The following is a 12508-nucleotide window of genomic DNA, read 5'->3' as shown; positions in this document are numbered from 1 at the left end:
TTGGCTACAGGTAGCCTGTATTTTTTGCAGATGTTCCAGTTGTATCATCCCTGCTACCTTGTCATGCCTTTGTTTGTAATCAGTCTGTGCGATCTTTTTACAACAGCTGATTAGGTGGTCCACGGTTTCATCTGCTTCTTTACAAAGGCGGCACTTGCTCTTTGTTGTTGTTGTTGTTGTTGTTATTATTAATTTGATTTCTATGCCTGTTTTGCCATGATGGTGATGTTCCCCCCACCATTCTTCTCCCCGTGTGACCCTCAGAATGACATCATCACACCGCACCCTCCTGAGACACATCCTGAAAAAACAGTTGCAATTAGGAGCCAGTTTGGGGTAGCCTTACATCAGGGTAGGCATCCTTGGCTCTCCAGCTGTTGTTGAACTACATCTCCCATCATCCCCAGCCACAGGGCCGGTGCCAGGGTTTTTTGCGCCCTAGGCGAGATCACCTTCTGGCGCCCCCCCCCCCCCCGGCCAATCATATTTCAAACACAGATGTATTATAGGAAGAATGAAAAGCACAGAATTTGAAATTGTTAATTTATTTTTTAAAAATTGTGAAAACAAGTCATAAAACAATTTCTGATTTATTTTCTCAAACAGAACACAGTTTTAGCACAGAAATCACTTTGAAAAATGTTAAATGTGATGCTGAAATTTAAGTCTCTTTAATGTTTCAATTTCAAGCAAATCAAAATCTTATTTTACGTGCCTTTTCCTTTGCAAATTTTGTTAACAGTTCCTTCAGGTCAAGTGCTGATGCTTCAGCATGTTCGATTGATATAGTTGCCAAACCAACTAGTCTCTTTTGGAGCATAGTTGAGCGTATGTGTGTTTTTATAAGTTTGAGTTTTGAAAAACTGCGTTCACCACTTGCCACTGACACTGGAAGTGTGAGAAGGATCCTAAGAGAAACAAAAACATTAGGCACACTATTCTGGATTTTGTGTTGTAGTATGAAGAGAAGTACTTTTTGTGGTGGCATAGACTCTGGAAGCCTTCGAGCAACTGCTTGAAGTTCACAGCACAGATCTTCAGCATCAATATCTTTGTTTTCATTGTGTGTCAATGACTGCTCCAAAGTCTTGCAGGCCTTTCGTACATCTTCAGTACATTTTTTGTTGATGCTGTATATATCATACAGGAAGCCAAATACGGAATTATAGTGTTGTAGTTGTTGGAATATCTCTTTTCAACAGATTGAATTGCCATATCTAAAATAGCATAATAGAAATCCACTTTGAATTTTTGCTTTGGATCTTGTGGAGCCTCATCTGGGGCCTCATACCCAAACTGTTTTTTCTTTCTCAGATTTATTTCAAAAAGCATGTTTTCTTTCTGTCAGATTTATTTCAAAAAGCATGTTGTACCATACAACAAGGGATACCACAAACTTGAACTTACTAATGCCTTCAGCAAGACCCTTAGCTACAAGAGATTCACCTGTTGTTTTATGTGGGTGTGGTTCATTATAGATCTCCATTAAAGCATCATATATACTACCAAGATGATATCTCAGTGGTTTCAAAGCATCAATCCGACTCTCCCATCTTGTTTGACTCAAAGGCTTAACAGTAATGGTAGGTACATGGCTAGTTAGTATTTGCCAATGCTGAGCTGATGCAGAGAAATAATTATAGATCTGTTGAGCCAACATGAAGAAGCCCGTTGCTTCCCGGCAACTCTTAGCAGCATCATTGACAACCGAATTGAGAGAGTGCGCTCTGCAGGGCATGAAAAAGGCACGTGGATTTAGATCAAGAACTCTCTTTTGAACTCCCTGTTCTTTACCTCTCATGTTACTCCCATTATCATAACCTTGACCACGCAGATTCTCAAGTGGTAATCCCATTTGCTCAAGCAGCCAAAGAAGAGTTTCTGCCATAAAGGCACCAGTAGTCTTCTTTAGAGGAACAAATCCCAAGAAATGTTCTATTATTGTAACCTCAGGCTCAGATGTTTCAGTATCTGATGGCATGATTACATCGACAAAACGTACAATCATAGTCATTTGTTCAGTATGACTAACATCAGGTGTACAGTCCAAAATAACTGAGTAGTATTTGGCGGAGTTTATACGTGCTAAAATGTTCTGTTTTATGGAAGTTGCTAGAAGCTCTATAAGCTCATTTTGGATCTCTTTTCCTAAGTAGTGAACCATAGTTTCTTCATCTTTAACTCTGCGCACATGTTCAGTCATGACAGGGTCAAAAAGAGCCAAAAATTCAACAAGCTTCAAGAAATTTCCATTGTTCTCAATGTACAACTTTTCAGTTGTACCACGAAATGCCATGTTTTGCATGCCAAGAAATCTGACCGCAGCAATCAAGCGTTCCAAGACTTGTCGCCAATATTGCTCTTCTTCCCTTATTTTCTGTTGGTTGATATTATCAATTGTTTTTCCTTTCTGTAAGCGCAATTCAAGTTCTCTCCACGCCTGGTAACTGTATAGATGGAGAGTACTCCTCTCATGTGCCGACAGAATTGCTCCAATGTTCTTCCAGTCTTTTGAACCTGGGTCTTGTAAAGCTGTTGCTCCACCATCTCTTTTGCTGAACAGCCTACAGCAAAAACAAAAAATCACATCTTTTGAGGTAGAATATATCAGCCAATGACAGCACATTTCTTCACCATTTGCCAGTTTCCTCTTGTAATAGACAGGAGAGAATTTTCTTTTTTGGGAGTATTTTGGAAATTTATATGATACAATCTGCCGTGGGCCATGCTGAACAATAAGCTGTCGCAAATTTTCACTGCAATAGTTAGGCCAGTTAGCAGGGTCACTGTAATCCAAGCTAGGCACAATACCAACGTGTTTTGTAGTAATTGCAGTACTCTCAGTTTCCTCAAAATCCTCGGTTTCCTCTGTGTGTTCCACTGGAATATCTCTAGACTGTGAGACTTTGTCCTCAGAAGTAATACCACTTGTAGTAAGACCAATACCACTTGTACTAGGAGTTTCCTCAGTGGTAGTTTCACCAATGGTACTGTCATCTTTTTGTTCTGTACTTGTTTTTACAAAGGTATTTCTGGAAGAACACCTCTTGCTTGGCGTCTTCCTTGGCTCTTTCTGCCTTTCGTTTGCGGAACTGAGCTCCAGATGGTTTTTTCCTGTCAGCCATAATTCCCTTGGAAAATAACCATATTTAAGAATGCCCAAAAGCCTCTCCCCGCGGAGTCCCCGGGCCGCGCCACTGCTGCCGCGCCTTCCCCCTCGCCCGCCGCCCCTGGCCCCAGGTGGCCTTGATGAGGCCCCCGCCGCCTCCTGGCCTGGCGCCGCCGCCTTCTTACCTCATCGTCATCCGACCAGCCCGCAGCTCCGCCAGCAGCCCAGCACCTCTGCTCGCGACTCCGGGCCAGGCGCCAAGGAGGGAAACTGTGGTCTGCTGCTGCGCCTGCGCACGAGGCACGAGCAGCACAGCAGCAGCGCCTGCCTCGGCCTCCGGAGGGCGGGCCACAGGTAAAGAGAAGTGGGCGGGCGCCAGCAGGCTGTGTGGCGCGTGAAAGAAAAGGAGCGGCACCGGGCGGCGGCGGGGGGTGGGGGGGCGGCAGGCTGGCCAGCGCCCCCTCCATTTTGGCGCCCTAGGCAACTGCCTAGTTCGCCTTAATGGACGCGCCGGCACTGGCCACAATGTGTTGTAGTTCAATCATTTTCTAGGTCTATTCTTTTCTGGAGACAGACAAAGACAAATGCCACCACCAGTGGAAAGATGATGCTAAGAAAGCCAAGAGATTATATTGCTTGGCCACACCTATAACTTGGCTAAAGAGAATCTCTCCCATTTTATCCAGCTGTCACTTAACAGACAAAAATAAAATAAAATAAATATAGTCTAGTTTGTTTTGTTTAACCACATTAACCTTTTCGGATTTAAAAGCAGTTTACAGTGTGCGCATAATCCACCCCGAACGTGTATCAGGTATGTCAGGCTTAAACTAAACAGAGTGAATGGACCAGCTGTCACAGTTGTCCTGGTGGTTAATACTCAAGTCTTAGACTTGCCTTAAAAGCACTGAGATGATGTACAGGCTGATCTGCCTTCAGGCAGGATTCAAGTATCTGACAGATGGCACTTAATCCCTCATATGACAGGCACAATCCTTCTTGCCATGACTGGAAGAACCTGTGCCAAAAAGTAAGGCATACATTAAGTTGTACAATCTCATCTGACATCTTACAACTTAAAAATGGGTATCAAGAAATGCCCATCTCGTAGAATGGAAGTGGCAGACTGAAGAAATCGCATTCCAAGCTGTATCACTTCAGAGGGGAAAGCAGGGGCTTTTTAGTGCTCCCCCAGATTACCTAGGAACATACCAAGGAAGAGAGCAGGTCTTGTGGTAGCAGGCATGACTTGTCTCCATTGCTCAGCAGGGTCTGCCCTGGTTGCATTTGAATGGGAGACTCCATGTGTGAGCACTGTCAGATCTTCCCCTTAGGGGATGGAGCCGCTCTGGGAAGAGCATCTGCATGCTTGCATGCAAAAGGTTCCAGGTTTCTATCTGGCATCTCCAAATAGGGCTGCCTGCAACCTTGGAGAAGCCGCTGCCAGTCTGTGTAGACAAGACTGAGCTAGATGGACCAAGGGTCTGACTCAGTATATGGCAGCTGCTTAGGTTCCTAAGTCAGATCATTAGTCCATCCAGCTCAGTAAGGCTGGCTGGCAGCAGATTTCCAAGGGAGACAGACTGGAGTCTTTCCCAGCCTTGCCTGGAAGTGCCTACGATTAGATCTGGGACTTTCTGCATGCAAAGCAGATATTGTGACACTGAGCTACGGCCCCATCCCTAGATAATTAAATACACAGTATCTGCAAACTCCCTGTATATGGCAAACTAGCACACTGAGAGAGAGGTTTGGCACAGTGCTCTTTCTGATCCTGCTACTTTACCACACCCAGGGATGTTTTGTGCGAGGAAATGTTTGATTATATCACACACACACACACACACACACACACCGGCTTAATGGGAAACAATAAAAGGATTAGAAGCTACTAGGAGGAAGTTAATAAGTCACATTGCAGGAGACTTACATGCAAATAAATATTACATATTTTGGCCATGGGGAAGGATATTGCTGGGTAATAGAGTCCTATACTGAATGCCATGCAGAGCCAGCATAGTGTTAGGGCTGGGGAGACCCAAGTTCAAATCCCCAGTCAACCATGAAACTCGCTGGGTGACTCTGGGCCAGTCACTTCTCTCTCAGCCTAACCTACCTCACGGGGTTGTTGTGGGGATAAACATAACCATGCACACCTCTCTGGGCTCCTTGGAGGAAAAGCAGGATATAAATGTAAGCAACCACCACAACCACAACCATTAATTCCACTTCTAGCTGACTGCAGAAAAGAAAATATGCGAGCAGCACCAAGCAGCTGCTAGTGCGGGAGCAACCCTAAATCCCTCAGCCCATACGGTTCTCCCCATGTCCCCGATCCACTCCTTCCTCCATGCTGCCTGATGATAACTAGGCCCAGAGCAGCAAGAAATTAAGGCAGGTGTTCTCACAAAAGGTGCTACTAGAGCGACAGGGTTGTCCACGTTCCATGGATTGGGATGTGTGGGGTTGAAGATGGCCACATCTCCACTAGCAACTTGTCACACTTTGAGAGAGCACAGCCCATGGAAAAAAACACCCTGCTTCTCTGTGTGCTCAGTCAGGGCGACACGTACGCCAGCCAGGCAGCACACCCCGACACAAAACAGAGGCATTCTCTGGACAGGAATGTCTTGTCATTACAACAGCCCTGCGTAACCTTGTCATTTAAATGGCTTCTCTCTACATCCAAGGACCTTTGTACAAGACAGTTTAAGCCTGCGAGGGAAAACATTCTCCCTATCAGTCATGGGCAGAGGGCCAAGAGAGGTGGGTAGGAACACATACCTCTGAAGGCTGAGAGGTGCGTTTCAGCAAGAAAACATCCTTCCAGATGAAACACATCAAGTTGGCTGCAGATTCTTTTGCCCACATCTATGTGACTCATTAATCTGAACATGATTTGTAGCCTGCTATTAATTATGACTTTAGCATCAGCTCTTTCCCCCGTCTATAATTCTCTATTCCCCACACTAAGTACTAGCACAACACAGATTTTAATTTTTTGATAGGATATTAATTCGTATGGCTGTTACTATTCCAGAAAATGAAAGTTCAACATGTGACCATGACTTTTTAGGAACTCGGTTTTCTTCACCAAGCTTTCATAACTACTATTGTAGAGAGTTTTCTGTAAATTACGAAACAAACAATACACTGGCACCTTCTTAACATGGATTTGACTGATGGATTAAGTGCCATCAAGTCGGTATCGACTCTTAGCAACCACATAGATAGATTCTCTCCCGAATGATCCGTCTTCAACTTGGCATTTAAGGTCTCTCAGTGGTGCATTCATTGCTGTTGTCATCGAGTCCATCCACCCTGCTGCTGGTCGTCCTCTTCTTCTCAACAAATGGATCATAGAACAAATCCATCCAGAATTTTCACTCGAGGCACAAATGACCAGGCTCAAACTATTCTACTTTGGACACATTATGCGACAACCCAGCTCCCTTGAGAAGTCCATAATGCTGGGGAAACTGGAAGGAAAGAGAAGAAGAGGACAACCAGCAGCAAGGTGGATGGACTCGATGACGACAGCAATGAATGCACCACTGAGAGACCTTCAAGGCCAAGTGGAAGACAGATCTTCCTGGAGATAATCTATCTTTGTGGTTGCTAAGGGTCAACACCAACCTGACGGCACTTAATCAATCAATCAATCAATCAATCAACAAGTAACAAATGGTTGTATTCTCCATAGAGTAATCTTAAGAGGACATTTCAGGCCAATTTTCATTTCCACTTTGACAACATTGATAAAAAGTTTAATAGTAGTTTGTGAGTTTTTAAAACTTTTAAAAGCTTTAAAAACACCCTTGCAAATGTGGCTGCTGCAGGCCCGATGGTCAGGACAATAAATGCACAAGGAAGACACTCTGAAGGCTGTGAGTCTTGCAGTGTGATCACCTCTATTCCATCTCTAGTGGTGCAGACCTTATCAAAAATCTCCATGAGCATTCATTCATCCCTGCAGATAGTATTGACCACCCCAGCGGGCTCCTGGACTAAGAGGATGAATCTCTCTGGCAGACTGGAGTCACTCACAGAGCCTCCTGAAAGAAAGAGAGAGAGAGAGAGACCCGCAGCCTTGGTGGGTTTCTTGTGCAAACATTTCCACGTCACTGAACACTCCCCCATCCCCCACCGCCCTTTGCATGTCTGTAAAGATGAGAATTTAACCTTCACGGCCCATTTGGGGGATCATGGCCACTGCTGCAGGTCGCTCTTGCTTCCAGAGTGGCAAGAAATACGCAAACCCAGGAATTAGGTTTGTCTGCATTCTTCAGAGAGCAGCAGATGCGGGAAGGAGAAGAAGACCATCCTTGATACTTGAACAGCCGATGACACCTTCCCAGTCAAGCATTGCAAAACATAAATCATACCTCGCCGAAGCGCAAAACACAGAGAGAGCTGCAGGGCAATGACCTACATGCAGCGTGACGAATTCAAGTGGAAACATTAAATAGAAGTTGTAACATGACCATTAGCGATCAAACACGTTTGGCTGTTCTGAAATCTGTTCTGGAACACAAAGTTCAAGCAGCTCCGTTCTGCAACCACATGCCTTCCAATATTTCATGATTGAAAGCAGGGACTCAGTGGCAACACCCCTGTTCTCATACCATAGATTATCACCCAGGCCTTCACCTCAGCCTCTTCGCCACACACTGGTTCCATTCAGTCTCATATCTGTAGACACTGAGTTAAGTAAAAAGGTAAAGTGTTCTGTTGAGTCAGTGTCGACTCCTGGTACCCACAGAGCCCTGTGGTTTTCTTTTGGTAGAATACAGGAGGGGTTGACCATGGCCTCCTCCCACACAGTATGAGATGATGCCTTTCAGCACCTTCCTAGATCGCTGCTGCCTGATATAGTACCAGCGGGGATTCAGACCAGCAGCCTCTTGCTCCCTAGGCAAGGTATTTCCCCACTGCGGCATTAGGTGGCTAGACATAAGTAGGGGCATATTATTACCCAGAGGATCCCCACTTCCACCCACTTCTCTTCTGCCATTTTCCTCCTTGTGTCTGTTTTTAGATTGCAAGTTTCTTGGGGCAGGGACCTCTTCTCACTCTTTGTAAAGCTCCACAACAACAAGAGCAACACTACTACTACTACTACTACTAATGATAATAATAATAATAATAAACAATAACAATAACATCCTAGCTAATATCATTTAGGATATATATCATTTAATATCGGGATATTTAATAATATCCTGGCTAACATCATTTCCTTCACATACAACCCAGTGCACAGGATCCAGACCAAGCCACAATGAAATTAAGGGGGCTTAAGTTACTTACAACCAACTTGTCTCATGCATTTCAACAGTGCTTAGTCTGGACCCTACCCAATATCATCTTTCATTCTACCCTCTCTAAATTATAAAATACTGTATAGGTCACCTTTAAGCGTTCCATGACAGATCAGCACTTAACGTCCTGGTGCAGATAGATAGATAGATAGATAAGCGTAGCAACAATATAGCTTGACAAATACACAGTGTCATGATAAATTATTCCACTACTGTGGTCATTAGTTGTCGGCGTATATTCATTGCTATTAAGCAAAATTTAGCCACGTTGTGAGTAACGTGGGTTTGGTGATCTGATAAAAGAGACACATGTGTGGGGTGGTATAAAAGTGAAATAAATGAATGAATGAATGAATGAATGAAATAAAACATATGCTTCATCTCCTCTGCCTGGTAAATCCTTAATCAAAGGTAAAATTAATGATTCACGCAGATGCCTGTCAAAGTTACAATATAATAAAACATGACCCACATCCTCTATGCCGCCTGTGTACGACAAGGGCAGGAGCATTCAGAGTAGGGAATCCCACCATTATCTGCCACAGAACACTGCTGAGGGCAGCACATCAAAGCGGGCCAACGCAAATGCTCTATGATATTTAGAGACTATTAGGGCTTGACAGTAACCAGCTGGCTGAATGCTAAGAGCACGTCTCCATAATTTAAGTCGTTCTGGGGCCTTGCTTAGCTCCCGTCGCCATTCCCCATGTCCAGTAGTCTTGGTTTCACAGCCTTTTTCGCTTGCTCACATGGCCCATGGATTGCAGAGCTTCAGGAGAAAAGCCACAAGCCGCGAGCTTTTCTTCAACAGCTGACTTCCATCGTGTCTCAAAACTGTCTTCAAGCATCAGTGGGGCCAGGCCCATTGGTGAGAATATCACCTTCAGCCAATAGTTAAGGGTGGTGATCCACACTCGGGTTTCCACTCGTGTGACTCCCAACTCCAGTCTTAATATTGTACTGGAGACGCATTTTGGGACTTGCATAATTGATCTTAGAAACTTAGACTGTATCGTCTCTATCCGGGTAAAGTTGGAATAAGGGCCCAAATGCACACCATACAACAGCTGGGCCCCTACTTTTGCCTCAAATAAATTCAAAGCCGCTGGGACATCTCGCCCTCCCTTGGTATAGTAGTAAGACATGATGGCCGAGACACTCCTTGGCGCTACTTGTTGAAACATAGTCTAGGTGAACATCTCTTCAGCCTGAAGAGTGAAAAGCTATTCCTAAATAATTAAAAGAGTGGACCTGGGCTAATTTATTACCATGAATGTACCAGCAATTATCTTTAACTCTCCTGGCAAAAGTCATTATTTTCGTCTATTGGTAGTTTATCAGCATATTTTCCTCCTCATAAAATTGCGCAAAAAGTTTTAGGGCTCATTTTAGCCCTATAGCAGACCGTGAACTAATAACCATGTCATCGGCATATAGAAGAAGTGAGACATGCCTATGCGCTAGTTTAGGTGGGTGGAACTCTTTTTTATCAAGGTATTGAACTACTGAGTTGATATAGTAGTTAAACAGTAGTGGGGCAGGCAAGCACACACCCTTGTTTGATTCCCCGCCTTGTAGGGATTGGATCAGTTAGTTGTCTCTGAGTGCCACATCTAACTCTCAGCTTAGTATTACTATGCAGCCTATAAATCAGCAATAGGAATCGTTTATCGATATTAGTTAACAGTAATTTCTTCCATAGCCTCTCTCTACAGATGGAATCAAAAGCAGACTTTAAGTCCACAAAGGCAGCATGGAGTGGAATTTTAAACCCATCAGCATATTTCTCCACTAAATGTTGGAGAATCATTGCTTGATCTATTATAGATCTTCCTGGACTGAATCCTGCTTGTTCCTCAGCTAGAATATTGTTATCTTCTATCCAATCATAAAACTTCATAAATAGATGTTTAGTATAAAATTTGCTGACCGCATTCAAGACGATGATCGGGCGGTAATTGACAGGATCTTTCCTTTGTCCTTTTTCATACATTGGAACGATGATTGCCATACCCCAATCATCCGGGATATGGGTGGATTTATCACTGTATGTAAAAAGAGCTGCCAATACTGGTGCCCACCAGTCAAATATTAGATTGGAATGGAATCATGACCGGGGGCAACGTCCTGATGCTTCGTTGGCAGTATATCCGAACTTTTTTTGCATTTGGGCTCCAAGAATCTGTGCAGGCATCATCATGTGGATTTCAGTGCAGTGGTTAGAACAGGGGTGTACAACTTTGCCCCCTCTGGCTGTTGTTGGACTGCAAATCCCATCATCCACAGTGGCCGATAGTCAGGAATGATGGCTATTGTAGTCCAACACAGCCAGAGGGCCAAAGTTGTGCAGCCCTGCTTTAGAGTGTCCAGCTAGGACTTGGGAGACCCAGGTTCAAATCCCCACTTGGTCATGAAATTCACTGGATCATGACAGGGCCAGTCACACTTCCCCAGCCTAGCCTACCATACAGGCTTGTTGTGAGGATAAAATAGACCATGGATGCTGCTCTGAGTTCCCTGGAAGAAGAAGGGGACAATAATGTGATAAATAAATAAGGGCAGTTACCAGAAAATAGTGACTATATGGAGAGTGATTGGAAAATGGCCGCTATCCAGATGGGGTATGACCTTAATGAACTCTGCGTAGGGGAGCAGGCTCATTGAAATGGCAATGTTAACCCCTGCTAATTTGGCAAAGAGGCGCCTTTTAAGATGGTGATTCTCTTTATTGAGCAGAGGGAGAGCAACCGGCCCTCTCCACCCCCAGCACAGGACCTCCAGTGACTGTTGCTGGCGTCTATCTGATGTTTCTTTGTGATTGTGAGCCCTTTGGGGTCAGGGATCCATTTTATTTATTTGTTATTTCTCTGTGTAAACCACCCTGGGCCATTTTTGGAAGGGCAGTATAGAAATCGAATAGATAGATAGATAATTGGTCGATAGATATAGAATATAGTCAATAGTGCCTGGTTTTAGTCTGGATAAATAGGGTATCATCGTCCGGTCCCATCCTGGCATTGAAGTCACCACCAGCGCCTCAGGATTGGCCAAGAGAAGATCAAGCACATATTGTTTGAATTCAGCCCAGACAGAGCTGATTTCTGATTTCCGTTGTAGAGGAGGGAGGTACGTGTTGATTATTAGGCATGAACACTGGCCAAGGTGGAGTGAAATGGCCACAGCACAATGTTTGAGCCAGGTAAGGAGTGTTGCTGTTGCCCGCAAGGTGGTGGCAATTAATATCGCCAGTCCTCCCTTCAGCCTCCCACGGCCAGTCCCTGGAGTTGCCCCCGCTGTGTAACAGTAATAGCCATTCAGCATAATATCGTCCGCAGGCCAGGTTTCCTGAATAAGCATAATGTCAAATTGGGAAAGGAAGTCAGAAGAATCTGCACCTCGACAGCACCTCCAGCCAGCCGGGTTCCATGTCAGGATTTGGATCTTATGTTGGTCTGTTGAGCTTGATCACACACACACACACACACACACAGCAAAAATCGGGGTTGGCTGCCTTAACCCAACCTTTGCTGTGCATGTGAACCAGTGGCGGGGGGGGGGGCTGTGGCTCCTGGCGGCAGCACAACAGCAAACCCGCCTCTGAAGCTCACCTCCAAAATGAGGTGAAGGGAGCCCCATTCTGTCGATCATCTGCCCGCCCCGGCTGCTTGCAGCTGGGCATCGGAGGCAGCAGGGCTCCAGCAGGGCTCCCGGCCGGCACTGGGGGGTCCTCATAATGTACTGTGCACTAGTGCAGCAGCACATTATGGGGTTTCTGGGGTGGGGCGACATGTCCCCGCCCCAACCCTCTGCCACTGCCGAGGTGAGCTGGAGTCCATGTGGGCATGCCATCCCCGCGCCCAGCATGGACGGGGCAATCATCTGTTGGGGAGGTAAGGTTTGACAGCCTTCCTCCCCACACACCCCAAGCCTTTTCAAATGTATTGTGAGAAAGGGCTCACTATTTCCTTTCCTTTCACCAGTCCTGAATCTCCTAGCAAGGTAAAAGTGTGCCGTCGAGTGGGTGTCGACTCCTGGCAACCACAGAGCCCTGTGGTTGTCTTGGGTAGAATACAGGAGG

At 45.2% G+C, this 12508-nt stretch overlaps 1 long non-coding RNA gene across 1 annotated transcript in view; it reads right to left on the bottom strand.

The window, feature by feature from the left end:
• Positions 1-4006: 4006 nt before the first annotated feature.
• Positions 4007-12508, bottom strand: part of LOC128336683 (uncharacterized) — a 36137-nt gene continuing 27635 nt past the window's right edge. Inside the window, exons 4-5 of the long non-coding RNA XR_008312036.1 lie at positions 7019-7164; positions 4007-4127 (exon numbers count right to left, since the gene is read on the bottom strand). This is a non-coding gene — a long non-coding RNA (uncharacterized LOC128336683). The remainder of the gene's footprint in view (positions 4128-7018; positions 7165-12508) is intronic.

Source organism: Hemicordylus capensis, chromosome 13 (assembly GCF_027244095.1).
Source record: "Hemicordylus capensis ecotype Gifberg chromosome 13, rHemCap1.1.pri, whole genome shotgun sequence".
NCBI classification, from domain to species: domain Eukaryota; kingdom Metazoa; phylum Chordata; class Lepidosauria; order Squamata; family Cordylidae; genus Hemicordylus; species Hemicordylus capensis.
Note: the sequence above shows the minus strand (reverse complement) of the source record. Positions and strands in the feature narration are given on the sequence as shown.